This window comes from Xenopus tropicalis, chromosome 5, assembly GCF_000004195.4.
Source record: "Xenopus tropicalis strain Nigerian chromosome 5, UCB_Xtro_10.0, whole genome shotgun sequence".
In the NCBI taxonomy this organism is placed as follows: domain Eukaryota; kingdom Metazoa; phylum Chordata; class Amphibia; order Anura; family Pipidae; genus Xenopus; species Xenopus tropicalis.
This window is the reverse complement of record NC_030681.2, coordinates 76,780,005-76,799,317: the sequence shown is the minus strand read 5'-3', so window position 1 is coordinate 76,799,317 and position 19,313 is coordinate 76,780,005. Positions and strand designations below refer to the sequence as shown.

At 37.8% G+C, this 19,313-nt stretch overlaps 1 protein-coding gene and 1 long non-coding RNA gene across 3 annotated transcripts in view; one reads left to right on the top strand and one right to left on the bottom strand.

The window, feature by feature from the left end:
• The window catches only part of fyn (FYN proto-oncogene, Src family tyrosine kinase), a 125,343-nt gene that overhangs the window by 38,967 nt on the left and 67,063 nt on the right, over positions 1–19,313 (bottom strand). For both annotated transcript variants that reach the window (XM_031902143.1, XM_004914562.4), the window contains exon 3: positions 14,088–14,144. The gene's annotated coding sequence lies outside the window, so the exon portion shown is untranslated. The remainder of the gene's footprint in view (positions 1–14,087; positions 14,145–19,313) is intronic.
• Positions 6,990–9,718, top strand: LOC105947406. Its single transcript, XR_001170833.3, has 2 exons — positions 6,990–7,218; positions 9,265–9,718. It is a non-coding gene; the product is annotated as an uncharacterized LOC105947406 (long non-coding RNA).

The window sequence follows — 19,313 nt, the reverse complement described above, 5'->3', positions numbered from 1 at the left end:
TTTACACCCCTGGATTTAAAGTTTTTCCGGAATTGACACTGGTTTTTTGTGATTCCATACAGGCAAGCAGCATTTCCCCCCCTAGATTTCCAATTTTCCCCAAATTTACGCTATTTTGATGCCACCTGCTAGGAAATGTAATATCAGAGTGCTGCTGTGTATGCAAGTACCCAGGCTGCACCTTGTATCTTCTGCTATGATGGGTGAGTTTCAGAGATCTGTGTGTTGGCAATGAGATACACACTGGATTATATACTGTAAATAAGGTGACTGGGGCACCAGTAAACAGAACAATGAGGGAAATCTAGAGGCTGCCCGCAAATCATCAGTCTTCTTCCAACACTCTTTGATTTTATCTTGTTCCTCAAGGTTCTCTAGTTCACGTTTAAAAGAAGAAACTAAAATATTGATTTTCTGTAGACAAAAACAATTGTTTTGTAAGTTATAGTTACTGCAGTTTTACAGTCAGCGGAGGCAATACAATTTGTGGTACAATTTGTGGCTGCCAGTTACTAAGTTTAACAAATGAAAGACACATTGTGAGGTACTGAGTAAAATGCTTAAGTGAAAAGAATTTTAAATAAGGCATATCGCTGAATATATTTTATTCTTTAGAAAAAGGACTAGTGGGAACAAAATTAAATGGCAAAAATGAGAGTTGTACATATGTTAGAAAATCTTCCAGTTATACGGTGATTACAGGCTTAGACTTAGCAAAGCTATAAAATTCTTTAGCAAAAGCTAGGAATATGGTACTGTATTGGCAGATTAATAAAGTTAAAAATGCATCTTCGGGAGTGATGGGTCTCTCTTGTTACCAAAACCACTGCAAACAAGAGTATCTAAGAGGATTCAAGCAACCAAAGATATGCCATGTCCTAGAGAAATCATATTAAGTGAACATGAGAAATCTTAAATAAATCTAAAATAATATTAAACATATAAATATGTGCCTATGCTTGTAATTCACCTAAAACAAACCAAATATTTGCTTTTATTAGTTTATCAACGACTATTACTCACAACAAGATCAACTACATCTTTGAAGAATTTACTATTTCTCATATGCTTGCAAAAAATGTTCTTTAGCCGCCAATCTTAGCCGATTGTGAGTTCAGCCCTGAGAACAGATGCTGCTTATTAGTTACACATGGAGACAATGACCTTTCCATGGCTACAGTGCAAATAATATGGAAAAAAATGAGCATTATATATAGCGGCTGTGCTTTCTCTGAGAACACATTGCTGAGCGTTTTGCCATGTTTACTAATGTTTTTATTGATACAGTGGTCTGTTTATGTAAAGCGTGGTCACATTTGTAATTAAGGACACTTTGTAGCACTAACAAAAGATGTAAAAAACACCCCACATTGACTTATTATTGCTATTTATGTAACCCAGGCTGCTTATTTGTAGTAGCTGTAAACGACATCAGCAACAGTCCCTAAGAAATTAAATCTGTTTATGAATGGGTCGGTGCCATTTCCTTATTCCCTCTTCTTGTTCATTTATTTTTCTACAATTCAGGGTAAGCATAAAAAAGGGGACCCACACAGCTATCAATCAGAGAATTCATAATAGGTATGATAAAAATTATGAATTTTCTGTCTGCCTGGCATTGCTGTTAGCTACCTAACTTAGGGACTACATACAAGTCCTACAATGGCAACATTTTGCAGGTTTGGCTTGGGTGTGGGCTAAAGGAACTTCTAAGTGTAAAAATAAAGCTGGGTAAATAGCTTACATAGCTACATAAGGTTGAAAAAAGACCAGAGTCCATCAAGTTCAACCCTTCCAAGTAAACCCAGGTGGTGCAATATAAAAAATGTTTTCAATACAGTTCCTCCTTTGCATTTCTCTGACCTGTTAGTCAGAACACATAGCCTGAAGTCAACTCTCTCCTTTGTATCAAGCAAGCAGGTCAGGTTCAACAGTAAACTAACAGTTATGTCCTTGGTGGTCCCCTTCAAGTTGCAGACTAACAGGTTGGAGAGATGCAGGAAGCAGTGTTTTTCTATTATATTGAACATCAGTTAACTCCAGCCTTTATAGATTACATTTTTGGCTAAATATAATGAGAACAGTTTTTATTTTGCACAGCCTATCTTTTAATCTACTTTTATTTTTACACTGAACTGTTCCTTTAAGCTTGTGTGGGTCAGGGTGCTGTTTTTCCCTTGCCCGCACATTTCCAATGCAAACCTGTGCTGACTAATGTGTTATTACCTGTGTTTATTAGAGTTCCCATTTCAATTTTACAGAAATAGGAAATGAGGAAAAGGGCCCAATGTTCAGGTGGAAAACGTATCTGTATCAGCTCAGTCTGGCAAAGTGGGCATTGAAGCTTCTATTCTTCAATAAACATTCTGAGCTGTAAATATAGATGGTGGTCCCCAAACTTAGGGGTTGCCCTTGGGAAAGACTGGTTAAGAATCTGAATAATACTACAGGAATGATAAGTGCCTAAATCTTTACTATAAGACATATATAAATAAATGACAGTGATGACATTATTATTCAGTTAGATACAGTTCCCAGACTGTTAAATATTTCTCATTGTCTTTCTCCCATGTTGACTAAATACTGTTTCCCAAAGGACAAATGTCCGGAAGTGAAACATATTGCTAAAATTCATCTGGTTAGAATGTTCTGTCACAGGATGCTTAATGGCTGTGTATTTATGGCTGTAACATCTGGATAGGTTTGTTGAATAAATTTCCCATTAAATTATGTAATATTGATTGTACAAAGATGCAAAGATGGCTTTAACTGGAAAAATATTAGCAATCTTAGTATTCATGAGAAAAAGTCAGATTATAACGAGATCACAAGTTGCAAAATAAAACACTATCCTTCACTGATACTACTGGAATTTAGAAATGTAGAAATGATTGCATGGGTTTGCATTTTAGATTTTATTAACTATGGCTTGGAAAGAGTTAAAGCTGATGGCAATTTCTGTTAAATATAAAATAAAAAACAACAAGATTCCAGCAAATAAAAAAACGGTACAAGAAAGCTAAAAGAGCAATCTACATTATAATATTTAGTTCCATTAAACTGTAGATCTCAAGTCTAGAGCAATTTGCAGGGTTCCCTCCAATAATATGGCTACAGGCAATGTCACTTGCACTTAATTAAAAGTCACTAAGATACATGATAATTTATTTTTTGATGCAGCAATAGACCTTCCAGCAACTTCAACATGTAAAAATGTGTATCTTGGAGTCAGAATTTCTAGAACACGCAGTAGGGAGATGTGCTCAAAGTACATTACATTATTCAGGTTCTGGCAACTAACAAACACATACAGACGCAGTATAGCAAAATGATAAAATGCAGTATAGTGCAGTGTTAAAAATGGCTTCTTTCTACATGCAAACAAATTAAAGATTTACAAATCTGAAAATATTTGCTTGGTTTCCAACACATTCCAATGCAACAGTTTTAGTTTCATTTTACTGTAAAGAAGAAATGAATATGAGGATAGGATCATAAAACAGGAAAGGCCCAGTCCCATCTGGGCAGTAAGAGAGGCTGTAACTAGCCGAGCCTATTTGAGAAGCAGTTGTTGTGGCAGTGCTGGCCCGCTGCCGAAGGGTCAGGGGGTCACCTGGCAAATCCGTGCGGAAACACATTAGCACAAAGCTGCTGTTTAAGCAGGCAGAATCCACCCCCCCTAAATGGAAGGAATGAAAGAGGAGTAGATTTACCCTCCGGAAATATAACAAAGAGCCACTCTGCCTTCCTTTCTTTTTTCATTATCACTTTCAAGGAGTTTTCTTGTCAGAGGATTCTGTGAATATTATGGCCTCATCTATACCAACACAATGCATTATTTTTCATTCTCGGCAGTATGTCTAACGCCGTCCAGAAATCATCTAGGCCCAAGCATAATGCTCACTGCTGTCTTCTCAGATATGGACTTGATTAGATATTCTGTGTCGCTCAGCAGCAGTATCCACCCCCCCCCCCAACACAGCTTGTGTCCAAAGAGATCAGATGAGGGAAAAGCTCATGTCATAAACATCAAACAAGCACACTTTGGCACTGGCCAGCACTTGGCTAGGTTAGAGAAAGGCCACTGCTTCATCCTTAACCCTCCACTGAGTTCTCTGCAAAGTCAAGTGGAAAATCCCAGTGCATACGTGGAAGATGCTCTAAATGATTCATATTCATAGGAAATAGAAACGGGAAATAAAATAAATCTGCCAGTAGACTGTATGCTAGAAGGCACATAAATCATAAACCACAGGGATCCCTTCTTCCATGTGCACTGTACAATAGTAAGGGAAAGTAATAGTAATTATTAATAGTAAAAAATAAGTATAAATATACAGAGATTAAGTGCCATGTGCTACAAAACACAGTAGGAAGGAGGTCCCTGCTCCGTAGAGCTTACAATCGTGCCCTAAACGTCATGGAGCATGAAGCACCAGAGCTACTAGTAGCAGCTACTTGTCATGGCTACTAAAATACACAATGCTAATCATTAACTGATAATTGCCTCAACGTGTGTTTTAGCAGAGGCAATTCTCAGTACTGCCTATGGCAGGGTATTTTCTGTCCATGACAAGTAGCTGCTACTAATAAACTCTGTGTCTTCACCCTTAAGGGCCGTGACAGATGGGGAGATTAGTCGCATCCCATCGGCTAGAATGTAAATCGCCGGTGGGATGGCATACATGGTGCAGCGATTTGCCGCAGTTGCCTTGAGAGGAAACTTTGGCGATTTTGGTGCCACGTATGCCATCCCACTGACGATTTACATTCTAGCCGGTGGGATGGCATATCAGGGAGATTAGCCGCCCGCAACAAGGGAGATTTGTCGCGCGGCAACTAATATCCCCGTCTGCCACGGCCTTAAAGAAAAAAGGTGAACTTAATCTGATTGCATGTATAGTGCTAACTGCAAGTTTTGGCAGTGAAGCCTTAACTGCAGTGAAGGAAATCTTAATGCAACAGCATACAATGACAATTTAGAGAATTGTTTGTTTCCAGTTCTGTAGTAGCCGTTTTGGAATGTTCACCCCATCAAGCACTTTGTGGATGAAATCAAACATCAACTAAAAGTTAGGCCCCATTGTTCAACATCAATGCATATAATTTTATGGGAGCTAACCTGTGCAGTTATGTTCCAAAATCTGGTGGAAAGCTTTTGTGGAAGAGTGAAGACTGTTACAGCTGCAAATGGGCACCAACCCATATTAATTTCTGCGGTTCTGAAATTTAGTGTTCAACAATAACATATAGTTTTAGTGTTCATGCACCCATACACTTTTATCCATGTAGTGCGTTTGTGTGTTGAATAGTTACTTAATTTATCTATACCATATTAACCAATATGCCCTCGGGACTATCCTTACTGTAACCAAAAGGAATGTGAATTTCTGTTCTTAGGATGATGCACATGTGGCTCTTTGAAATATCCTCCTGTCGCTTACATTAAATAGAACAGAAAATGATGTACTGGAACATTCAGGCATTTTCCATTTCAGTCAACAGGAGGCACAGCAGAAGGTGATCTTTTTGCACTTTAGCTGAAAATAGTCCATTAAAACCAAAATGTGTGCCATCAGCCTCATGGGTTGGTGTTTCAGATGTAAATGGAAACATAACAGCTGAGTGCAAAAACTGGGTGCTATCTACCATATTTAATCACACAACATTACCACTTCCTAAAGCCTCTGTAAGCCATTGTCATGGCAACCTGTACGTAAAGAAAGTTGTGGCACAACGCTCAAAAGTTCATAAGAACATGGCACCTTACATAGAAAGAAATGAGTATTGTGTCATGGGAAAGGTGGGAGCAGAAAAAACACCATGCAGAGTGCCCATCTAAAAGCAACTCAGAAGGTGCCTCTTTACTCCTACAGTGTATCATATTTTAGCCACACCCTGTAAGGCACTGCAGTTAAGAAGCCTATTTAAGATATTAAAATACTATAAAACCCCCTATATGAAAGCCCAGTCAAATACTGTAACTCATCTCTTTTAAGTACACCTGGTTGCTTCACCCCACACACAAAATATGTAAAGGGGATATTTTTTTGTTAGATAGGAACTACTGTCTTGTGAACAGGGGACCTGTCACCTAGACATAAAAAGCTGTATAATGAAACTCCTTTGCAAATTTAACATGAAACCCAAACTCTTTGCTTCATTAAAACGCCAATACCTGTTAAAAACATATTTAGAAATCTGAGCTTTCTATTGAGCACATGCTAGATGTCACTACACTTCTCCCTTCCTTCCTCACAGTCTATAATTGTGTAGCATGGGCATTAAAGTTCCCTATTCTGGTGCTTATACAAGATTTTGGGGTGATACAAAACTAGCCTTAATAAAACTATCCCCAAAAATGCTGTGATTGGGAATTCCAACACTGCAGGAAACACAATTTAAATAATTTATATAGTGTAAGTAAAGTTTATTTTGCTCAACTAACATGATACAAAAGGATTTGAAATTATTTCCTAGGGTGACAGGTCCCCTTTAAAACATTCTATGTGCTTCCCTAGGCACAAATATGTTATTTGGCCAGTCTGTTTAAAAGAATGGATAGCAGAGCAGCACAGAGAATACAACGTCAGCATTTCTAACATAGAGTGGTTTCATTTCATATGCTTCTCATGCCTCTTAACAATACAGAAAATCAAATTGAAAAAGCCACTTATGGTAAAGTACTGCAATCAGGTTTCCATGGTAGACAGCTGCAGAAATGCCAGACTATGTATAAAAACACTGTTGTTTTACTTATTTTGGGTCAGCAGCTGATGTATAATAAACAGAAAGCTTAATGATAAATAATTAGTGGAGGGTTGGGGTACCAAAGGTAGAGCAACCAGTTTTAAGGAGTCCTCATCTCAAAACCTGTTTTTTGTTTTTGAAAGGGAAGAATGTTCTAAGCGACTTTGGCAAACACATTAATTAACAAAATGTAGTTATTCATTAATGAAGTTGGTGAGAGCATTATTTGTTCTTCTCCATAACCGACCTACCACTGTGGGTGAAAACATTTAATGTGCTTCTGCTATACAGAGCAGCATGGGGTCCAGACCCATCAGTTAAGAATCCATACTGTGAAAGATTCTATAACTACGTTCATGGCACTACAAAAGAACTTCTGGCTTCAGATTGTCTTTTGCACGGAGATCCAAACTACATGCAGGGATCAAGTACAGAAATATACTGTCAGTTTAACCTTTAAAATATAAGGTAAGCAAATAAAGGTACTGGTGCCTTCTGCCAATGATTGATAAAACGGCTCATATTCTAAATCACAGCTAGATATTCCTTTGCACTCAATCTATTCTATTATGTGATCTAAGCTCAAATAGAAATGTATTATAAATTTAATGAATTCATTTTCTGTTATTTGTGATTATTAATTTTATACTGCTAATACATTTTCAGCAACTCTATAGTTAACATGCTATAACAGCGGTACCATTACAAGCTAAAATGACAGGGATACAGGTAGGCATAGTTCTGCAGTAATTTATATATAAGGTTAGCCAAAGAGCCATGTCATGAATGCCTGTTCACTTTTTGAAAGTAGATCGCTTTACCATTTATAATGCAGTCATCAATCTGCTGTAGTTTTATTCAATGTCTGCAGAAAATTGTGTTCCAATTATATTCAGTAAAGCAAGTTCCCCTGTGGCGAATTCTAGGAAAATGAAAAGTGCAATAAAAAAACCAAATGCTATACATACTCCATGGAGTCAATTTTAGTCCTGAGCAAGTGTCTAAAGCATGTCTTGTTTTAAGGACAGCTTTTTTTTGCTACTCCTTAAATGGCAAGAATTAGGTGTCACTATTATCACTACTTTTAACCTTTCACACCCTCATGAATATAGCACTGGCATATACTTTTGTGTAGCTGCATATCTCTGGGCTCCTAAACACAGCGCAGAGGCTTGTGCTCAATTTTTTCTTACTGCCTCAGAGGTGGTGAATGACCCCTCAAGTCTCAGGGCTCATACACAATGGTAATCTGATCCGGATCAAGAAAAATTAAATTAGATGAGTCTGTCCAATTGCAATGTACAGTTGCTTCTATTGACTTGTACAGTAGTCACTTATGACTTCCCACTATGAGATCAGTTTGTAACTTTATAAACCAATTTAAAGCATAAGGGCGAGGTCACACAAGGTGTTTTTATGTTGTCAGTTATAGCAAAGTACAAACACAAATTGGTTAAGATAAAAAAAAAAAACAACATACATTTAATGCATATACAAGACACCAATATTTCCCTGGTCTACTGCATCCGTACAGCCATAATGTGGAAAATGTAAATACTCAGATCTCTCAGTAATCCTTGAATATAAGCCTTTACAGAATTACAGAAAGCTTCCCAGATGGCTGAGTATTAATCATGTACCAGAGAGGAATCATGTAAACATTGGCCTTTTCATTCCAGATCAATTTACTGTCACATGTCACGCTTGCTATTCTCTGGCAGGCTTTTTTCTTTGAAGGTTTAGTGGCTTGAAGCTTGGGAACACTGACCCATTAGAGCTAGAAGTGGGTTGGAAAACTATCTGCTTTCAAATCAGGAAAACCCTAAGGGGCACATTTACTAATCCACAAACGTCCGAAAAGCGTCCGAATGCGTTTTTTTTCGTAATGATCAGTATTTTGTGTTTCTTTTTTCCGTAAATTGTCGCGACTTTTTCCTAGCCGTTACGTCTTTTTCGTAAATTGCAGCAACTTTTTCATAGCGTTACGACTTGCGCGAATTGTCGCGACTTTTTCGTAGCCATCGCGTTGAGTACGAAAGTTTCGGATTCATTCAAGCTTCAGTATCGTGACTTTCCTTGGGCCAGGTTGGAGCTGCAGAGTGCCATTGAGTCCTATAGGAGGCTTCCAAAATCATGCAAAGTCTGAAAGTTTTGCCCGCCGTTTACGAGCGCTCAATACGAAAAAATCGCGACAATATACGAGCAAATCGTAACGGCTACGAAAAAGTCGCGACAATTCGCGCAAGTCGTAACGGCTACAAAAAAGTTGCGACAATTTACGAAAAAGTTGTAACGGCGACGAAAAAAACGCAAAAAATACGAAAAAGTCACAAAATGTTCGTTTTTCCCATTTTGATACATTCCCATTGAATGTATCAAAAGCCTCTCCTTTGTATATTACTTGGTACAGCAGTCAAATTAGTGGCCACTGTGAGGCAGAATGCAAGTAAATCTGTATGTTTGTAATGCCTTACCATTACACAAAAGATGATGTACTCTCCTTCTTCCCTCCAGTTTCCATAACATGACTTCACTGAGGCATTCCAGAACATCAGCACACATAAAAAAGTGTCATCTGTCAAGCCTGGCTTGTCCTTGGCCAATTTCCTAGATCCAGCTTAGGCCTGACTGTGAATAATATGGAGTGGTGCAGCTGTACACTATTATATCCTGGATATGAGCCATATACCAGCTAACTGGCCACAAATAACCCCTATGAAATGCCACGCAGATGCTGACATTGGTTTTAAGGATGCTCAGATGACTTCTATTCTAAAAGCCCTTTCTTTCTGTATTCCGGGATAATGTTATTTTGGGACAGGCTAATGGGCCTTCTAAATTGTACATTTATTTAACTGCATGCAATTTTGTCATTCCCTTCTAAAAAGAAAGTTGCACATTAATTACAGACCATTTTTTCCTTTGTTTTGATCAATTCTGCTAATAAAAATCTGCTTGTTATTTGCAATCTGCCTCATACAAAGAAAATGTAGCCACATGTATAGTTTTTTTTTTTTTTTTGCACCTTCTCCACATAATATTGAGCTGCATGTAGCAGTAAGTAAGAAAATTAACACAGTATCCATGAATCTGTCTAGAAGATCCTGGCAAGAGATTGCATATTGACAAAAGGAAAAAGGTAAGTGCACTTACTACAGGCAGAGGTTTATTTCTTATTTATGGCACTTTTATCACACCCCCATCTGTCCTATACATATCCCCTGTATTATAATACCCTTGCGTTTTCATTTTCTATATATATATAAATATACCTTCTATTGTAAAATATATACTTTTAGAGGTCATGAAAAAATCCAAGTTGACTTCTCATATTATTTTAAAGTAGAAAGTACACTATTCTCTGTATAATAGACAAAATAATGAGTCATGTAAAAATACCAGATCACATCACTGAGCACCTTTAATACAGATATATTTTACAGCAAATGTATGGCTTATATAGTTTAATTAATCTGTTAATTTGTTATTTCAGCTACTCCTTATAGCTGGTTCATCATATTCAGGCCCTACCAGACTAAGGGGCACATTTACTAATCCACGAACGGGCCAAATGCGTCCGATTGCGTTTTTTTCGTAATGATCGGTATTTTGCGATTTTTTCGGAAATTATCGCGACTTTTTCGTTACCAATACGATTTGCACGAAAAAACTCGAGTTTTCGTAGCCATTCCGAAAGTTGCGCAAAATCTGGCGATTTTTTCGTAGCGTTAAAACTTGCGCGAAAAGTCGTGATTTTTTCGTAGAGTTAAAACTTGCGTGAAATGTCGCGCCTTTTAAGTTTTAACGCTACGAAAAAGGCGCGACTTTTCGCGCAACTTTTGGAATGGCTACGAAAAACTCGCGTTTTTTCGCGCAAGTCGTAATGGCTACGAAAAACTCGCGTTTTTTCGCGCAAATCGTATTGGTAACGAAAAAGTCGCGATAATTCCCGAAAAGTCGTAAAGGCGCCGAAAAAATCGCAAAAAATACGAAAAAGTCGCAAAATGTTCGTTTTCCAATCGGAATTTTTCCAATTCGGATTCGAATTAGTGTCTTAGTAAATCAGCCCCTAAGTCTGCAGCTTATTAGCCAAAGTGAAATGTAGCCAGACTGAAAATGTAGTAGACAACTATCACTGAGCAAGTTAAAAATTCCTACTGAGACAGCATACAAAGTTCAATAAACACAAGACTACTTACAACCAGGGTAGTTATAGTAGCACAAGGGATAGGAACCCACAGGCCTGTGTTAAAAAGCACAGATGACAAAATGCCCACAATACCCAACACCTAGGATTGCCACTGGTATGTCACTTAAATCATGTAACAGCTCAAAAGTACATTTGCAGGCATTTTCATGTGATTACACAATAACATACAAGCGCCGGTTTGATCGGATCACAATGGCATTTTAACTTTTAACAAATTCATTTTCAGTGCTTCCACATCTCTGGCATCAAATAAATGCTTCATTCTTCTTATAATGGACAAATTATAATTTAATTTCTAAGAATATTTGTGAAGTGTAGGGTAAGCTACAAAGAACAGGCCTAGACTACATGTTTCTTGCACACTTTGTGGAGGTGCATAGCCCTGCTGCATTTGGCTTTTAGTCCTTTTTTCTTTATACATGGAGGTCTGTCTCAAAAATGACCATGAAAGTAAAGGGGAATATATTAAATACGCCATTAAGGAAAATTAGACAGAAAACATTTGAAATTAAATGCAGACAGTAAAAGTAATGCTTTAGGATACCCAAATGATATATTGCTTACAATATAAATAGGCAGTTGAAGGCAGACGAAGTAAGAGAGCCTCTGGGAAAAGACTGCATTGGGAGTGCATGCTGGGCCCTATGGCTACTCTACAGGTTTTAATGGTTATTGTATTAATGGTCAGAAACGCAAAATTTACTGCAAAGGAACAGGGGCAGGGAGACTGCTAAATCAATAGAAAGCCAAAATCAATGAGGACACACAGAGGTTGCTAGCCCATGCGCAGTTGAAGGTAATCCCAGAGTATGGTTAAAGGACATGTAAAGTCTACATTTGTCTACAATGAATATAAGTTAAGCACGTCTCCCCCGCCCAAATGGTATCATTTGTACTGCATATATCCCCTCCGCTTGCCAGCACCATTTTCCTAAAGCAAACAGCTTCCACCCGGTGGCCATTTTTCCTCTGATACATAATCAGTTACATTTAAATCTGCAAACAGTCTACACAGACCCTTATTCAGCATACATTTCATCAAGAATACAGGCTCACACAGGCAGAACTTCCTTTAATAAAAGTTCTACTTTGTTTGAGCTGAGCTCAGGAGAGAAAGTTAGGAGAAAAAAATGAAGCAGACAGCTAAAGCTGAGTTTCTATGGGAACCAGTAATGCCATCTCTTCATTGGCTGCTAGACTGGAGGGTGTGTTTAGTAATCTGAGCTTAGAACAAGTGAGCATGCCCACAAGCCAGAAGTCAAAGCAAATTTCCAAGGGGGGGGGGCTAAGTGGGTTACAGCAGAAGAAGGAAATCTAAGAGATAAAGGGGACACTGCAGCCTTACTATTAACCTCTGGACAACCAGTGTGACAGGTATTTAAAGATTTCAAAGAGGCTGTTCACTGATTCAATTTTTGTGTGAGGGGTTTACATGTCCTTTAACTGCACATGCACCAGCAAGCTCTGAAACATGGATATCTATCGGATTAAACAGGGGCCTAAACAGACACAAACCATGATGGTGGTGGATGGTGGGATGTGTCAGTTTGAATATACATTTTAGTAAAAAAAAAAATTTATAAAGAGAAACAAGTGTTACACAAAGAAACAATACTGGAGCATGTTTCTAAACAAGATTGGAATATTAATCAAGTAAAAATGCTTTATTCATGCAAAAGATTCTTTCTTCATCTGTTATCTGAGAAGAAATCTGAACAGGGAGTGGCTGAGGATGATGGCCGAACCAGGGATGTCCTGCACCCTCTGATACTCTGATCCTACACAAGGTACAGAGTGCAGCCAGAAGTTGTGCTGCCTGAATGAGCACTTAAAGGCGAATGTAATAAAAATTACAAGCAATGCAAAAAGTTTTTTGCAAATGTTTTGCTCGTCTCGCAATGTAATACTGTTCACTAAACATTTATTATATTGCAAATGTTTAGGACATGCTTGAAGATGGTGTACATGTTAGCTTTTATATTAAGAAGTTTCATTACATACACAGCACACTTGTGCAAGCTAAAAAATTTGCAATAGCTATCTTACTGATGCATGAAAGGCAAAGGGTTCACAAAAGGTATTTTACATTCGCACAATGGCAGAATTGTTCTCAATGTAACTTTTTTTAGTCCCACTTTGACCGTTTTTTCTGTTAGTAACTTATATTACATTCCCCCATAAGGTCTTGCACTTCTTCCCCCAAATCACTCCTATATCCCAATTCTGGTAAGGCTTTACACATAACATTTACCTCAGGCAATTGAAAGGTATCACTCTGGCCCCAAGGTGCGTATGCCTAGGCTTCTCCATCCAAAAAGTGTGTGAAAATTAACACTTTTTGAGCAGGTAGTTTCTTCTTATATAGCCTTATTCTAGTAAAACTTTGCTTTTCCTTGCCTTTACACACCTGTGGTGGAAGTGCATAAAAGAATTTGGCTTAAAGAAACAGTTCAGTGTAAAAATGAAACTGAGTAAAATGGATAGACTGCGCAAAATAAAAAAATATTTGTAATATAGTTAGGCAAAAATGTAATCTATAATGGCTGAAGTGAGCAGATGTCTAACATAATAGCCATAACTTTACTTCCTGCTTTCAGCTCTCTAACATCTTAGATAGTCAGTGACTTTAGGGGAGCCACATGGGACATAACTGTTCAGTTAGTTTGTGAGCACTGGGTCAGATTCAAATGGAAACTAACTAAACAGTTATGTCCCATGTGGCCCTCCCTCAAATCACTGGTTATTGACCGCTAACAGCTTAGAAAGCTGAAAACAGGAAGTAGAGTTCTGGCTATTATGTTTGACATCTGCCCACTCCAAGCTTCTTAGATTACATTTTTGCCTAACTAATTATATGGAAAACATTTTTATTTTGCACAGTTTTACAGTTTAATTTTACAGTTTCATTTTTACACTGAACTGCTCCTTTAAACTGTGCTTTTTATTTAAGAAGAACAATCTCTCATGACACATGACGCTGTATTTGCATGCAAATATTTATTCACTTATTGATTTCATAATGTTCCTCTGCAACTTTTAAATTCCTCTGTATTTAAGATAAAAGTAAGTTTAAACCATCCCCCAAAAAGTCAACTCTAACATTATATAATAAGAGCCACAGACTTACCAATATTTTCCCAAGCTATGGTAACTTGATTTCACCACATTGCTTCTTTTAGTCTCCCTAAAAGATAAAAATGAGAGATTTATTTTATCAACATACATTAACTACTTAAAATACCAATCAACAGTAGATTAATGATCACATTTATATATGCTGAAATGAGATTACTATGACATAAATCCATTGGTTGGTCTCTAAACAATAAAGCATGTTGTGAGATGTCTGCAAGAAAGTATGAATACACAACACAAATACAAGAAATAATATACTTATTTTTTTATTTTGCCCAAATGTGGTGCCTGAGGTTCACAGAGCTAAAACAATTCAAAGGTATTCATAGAGAGGCCATCCTTTGTCAGTGATGTAACCATCAAGCCACTATAGGGGTCATATGTGGTGACCACAGACACAAGTATGGCAATAGGGGGCACAAAATCACAGCCTTTAGTGCTCATACAATAAGCACCTGCTGTGCTTTGCATTCCATACTGCTTTTAGTGCAGCGCAGAGTACTGGAGGGCACAAGGCAGCCTGATCCTTACTACCTGCTATGGGTCAAGTATTAAGCAGCCTTTACTCAATGGCACTCACTAAATGTGGCCATAAACAGGCAGATTTAAGCTGCCGAGTCCTTTAGACTTATTCAGGGGCCCCTGACCCGATATCTGGAGCGAAAATATTCCAGGTATTGATCGGGCAGGTTTTATATTCCTGGCAGAACAGGAACATTTGTATTTGATCAGGGACATGTACTTGTACGTGTAAAGTCAAACTTGCAAGCTATACAAAAAACATTATTACATATATATTAATTCTGCAAACAGTTTTTAAAAAAAATTCCATAGTCATAGTACGAATAAAGTTTAAAGGAATAGTTCAATGTAAAAATGAAACTGGGTAAAATAGACTGTGCAAAATAAAAATGTTTTCAATATAGTTAGTTAGGCAAAAATGTAATCTATAAAGGCTGGAGTGGGCATATGTCTAACATAATAGCCAGAACCCTACTTCCTGCTTTCTAAGCTGTTTTCAGTCAGTAACTAATCAGTAACTTGAGGGGGGACCATATGGGACATAACTGTTCAATTAGTTTGCTTTTGAATCTGAACTGCATGCTCACAAACTAACTAACAGTTATGTCCCATGTGCCCTCCCCCTTAAGGTCGCTGACTAACTAAGAGGTTATAGAGCTAAAAAGCAGGAAGTAGTGTTCTGGCTATTATGTTAGACATCTGCCCACTCCAGCCTTATAGATTACATTTTTGCCTAACTAACTATATTACAAGTATTTTTTATTTTGCGCAGGCTATCTATTTTATCCAGTTTAATTTTTACACTAAACTATTCCTTTAAGGCAGGTTTACCCTTAATGCCCATAGCTAGTCTGTAAGTGCTCAGCTAAAAATGAAAGCAACAATAGCACAATCGGGGAAACAAAATTTTACAATAAGCAATTAGACACTGTAATCACAATGGGAAATCATAGTGGTCTCAGTGGTGAGGCCTCAACCCTTTTGCTTCTAAGGAATTCTAAATGTGCTAAAACCATTTTGACACATTTGCTACATTGCATAGTGCTGTCCTTCAATACTTTTACATGTTATGCTGAGAAAATATTTTTAAGTTCTTGTTACTGCTCTTGAAATAATTTTGCAGGAGTCAACTGCTTCAGAGGCCTGTAAAGAAGCATTCACAATTTGGAAACTGGGCTCTTGGTTGAGAGCTGGCTTCTGCTACATTTTTTCAAGAGTGAGAACCAGTACAGAAATGAAGAAAAAAAACCCTTTCAGTCACAATTACCATGTAACAGAAATACAATACATAATGCCTGCTCTAGTTCTTATGATATTATAATGCACTGTTCAGCCAGCCAACTAAGACTGCTTAGAGCAGGGCCGGAACTAGGGGTAGGCATTGGAGAAACGTGCCTAGGATGCAACTGGGGGGGTTCTAGGCACATATCTCAGCTAACTGTCTACACCTAGGGGCCGATTCATTAAAGCAAGAGTTTGAATCCTGAATGGGAAAAATTCGGATTGGATACAATAATTTCTGAAGATCACAAATATCACGAAAATGCTTACGAAAAAAATCGTATTAGTCACGATACTATCGTATTGGCGATCAGAAAGTCACAAAATTTTCATACCAAACGATTGTAAACAGCGCCAGAACCTTTCTGAATTTTTCGTGCAAGTGTACGAAAAAGTCGCGCAAGTGCAAAAAAACCAGCGAAAATACATTCGGAGCGTTCGTCTCTTGATAAATCTCCCCCCTAGTTTGCCTTTCTATAATTCCTGCTCCAAGGCAGGCCAGTGGCAATGTACTCCCTGTTTGTCAAAATCATGCATGGCTTCAAAGATCCTGTTTATTAAGTCCTCCTCACTCCACGCCACCCCCCACCTTGCACATCAACTCTACGATAACAGTGTAAGCTTGTCTGCATGTACCTATGTATAAATAGTGTTAAAAGCCATGTTCATGTTGGAAATCAGAAATCCAGTATGCAAAGCGAAAGTCATAAATATTTATTATAAAAAAGATTTTTTTTTTGTTTAGATACTTTTATTGTAATCAAATCACATACACTGGTACAGACATAATACTGTTAGCAGTGCACAAGAACATATTACATAAATTTTCAGCTTTATAGACAATACTTATCACATCATATACCTCGCAGCATACCCATAGTATAAATAACAGATTTTATGTTGAGTTGTTACTTGGCTGGTATCTTACCAGAAAGTCATTGCACAATTTCAGTCCAAAATCACCCGCCCTCAAAAGCATTTATTCAGGCTGATAAATATACTTTGCCCTTTTATTTTCTCTTAATCTAGTTTAGCCTTTCAGCTAAAGCTCTTTGGTCATATTCCACTGTGGGTGTTAGTCTTCCATGTGATAGAACAGTGCCAAAAAAACAAAAATGATGAACAAACTTATGCAATTTTTTTAAAGTCAGTTTCCAGATCCACCCACTACAATCATCTATTTACCCTGACAATGGTTGGAATACAATTCCTATTATCCTTTGCAAGAAATGTAAACACCATTTCTCATTACTGTTTTCTTTTTTTTTTGGTATGGATTTGTACAGTACAGTATTCTTCAAGCAAACCAGCAGAAAATGTTACATGTTATATTCCCTGGGTTCTCAAAGTGGACTGTGTCAGTTGTAGGGTTGCCACTTTGGCTTAAAACCAGGCAAAGGGGGCACGTGTGGGTGATTATAGCAAGGGCAGAACTATGACATTAGGGATTGGTGTGATGATGTCAGCTGCAGGGTTGTGACATTGGAGGTGGGGCTATTCTGTAACTAAGGCGTGACTGGGTGGTGGAAAGTTTTAAACCTGACAACCCCTAAAAAACGCAGCTGCTCAGTTCAAAATCAGATGGGTTGTAGCCCTAGTTAACAGGCACAGCACACTTGTGCCATAGGAATGCCATTTTAACCCCAAGCCAGATCTTTTTGTCAGCCCCATCTTTTATTTGACTTGCAAACACAATGGTGTGTTCATTTTGAACCACTGGATGCGACTAGCCAAAATTACTTTGGATTTCAGGGAGAAAATGCTGCATTATAGGTAAAATGTCACCGTGGTTTTTGCCCAAAAAGTGGACTCTGCACACTGCACTAGATTTGAAAATTATTCTTTTTCCGATTTTTAAAAGTAAAACTCAGCCTTTAGGAAATGATTAGCTTCTAAATGAAGAACGGGTTGTATTATAAAAAGGTATACATTGAATCATAACATGGTAAACAGACACCATATGCTACACAGCATCACCTATAATGCTACTTTCAAACAGTGTCTTCTGCATGTCACGCTTTGACTTTGCTAAATGAAATAAAGCTGTTTTCCAAAAAATTGTGGTATACTATTTAAAAAAAGGAATTGGAAACAGTGGACTAAAACTCAGCAGTCTTTGATGTGCAAAGCTTCTACAATGCTCATGTTGAACCTTTGTCCCTACAGCTGTGACAGAACTACCCCTCCATAAATTTCTTATAGCTGATGACTGTTCTATATGAATATATGTATTTTCCCAGTTGGGAATTCCATTCATGTCTGATTTGTTTTATTACAAAACTTGTTGCCACCCTGCGTTTATAGTGTCTTGACATGAAATTGTCCAAATTACCATATTTATTTTAAGGGTACACCAGGTTTTTTTTATAAAGAGATGGGAAAACGTTTACACTAGTCTAAAATTGCATAGCAACCAAAAAAGTTAAAATAAATTATTTTCATTATCATTAGAGCTATAAAAGTTTTTTCTTTACTAGAAAGGGGCATCACTGCTACTTAACAGCCATACTGCCTCACCATTTCTCTTGTTACATGGAAATGATTCAGTGATATGAGTATCCATGAATATCTAGAAGTGCAAATAGATACTCCTTCCAAATCTAACTTTAACTGGCCTGCACATTGGGATTTCCCAACCCCGTAGTTTGGGAACCAATGAACAATAGCAGCAGAAAAATAATAAAGATAATAATTGGACCACTTTACAACAACATTTAATTATCATCAGTAACTTATTGAAAAGTTTTTACATCTTCTTAAAATTTGCTACAGTACACATCACCATAATATGCTGCAGATGTCAACACAAAAATTATTGAAAATTGATAGCCCCCACCTCTCTATATTTATCTCATGCATTCTGTTGTTTGTGCTCATGTAATTCATGAGCCAAGCAAATCCCCATCCTACAACTGCTTTGGCCTGTTGTTTCTTTAATGCTGAATTCCAATCTCATGAAATGATTGCATGACCAATGAGATAAAAAGGCCACCTACATCTCTTATTACCTCTGTAAAGCTGGCCATACACGTGGCGATCTGACGATGTTTCGTGTGACCATCGCATGAAACATCGTCAGATCCGCCACACACCATTCAGGGCTGAATCGGCAGGTAAGGAGGTAGAAACAATAGGATTTCTACCTCCTTCTGCGAATTCAGCGCTGAAGGGAAATTTTGGTCAGGCGCCTTCTATGGCGCCCGATCAAAATTTTCAAACTGGTCCGATCGGCGAGTCGGCCGATATCAGCAGCTTCCTGCGATATCGGTCGACTCGCCAACATACCATACACGCACCGAATATCATACGAAACGAGGTTTCGTACGATATTATCGGTGCGTGTATGGCCACATTAAGAAAACTTTTGGGGCATATGGGCCTTGTACCTTGGAATTATTCAACAGAGTAAGAGAAA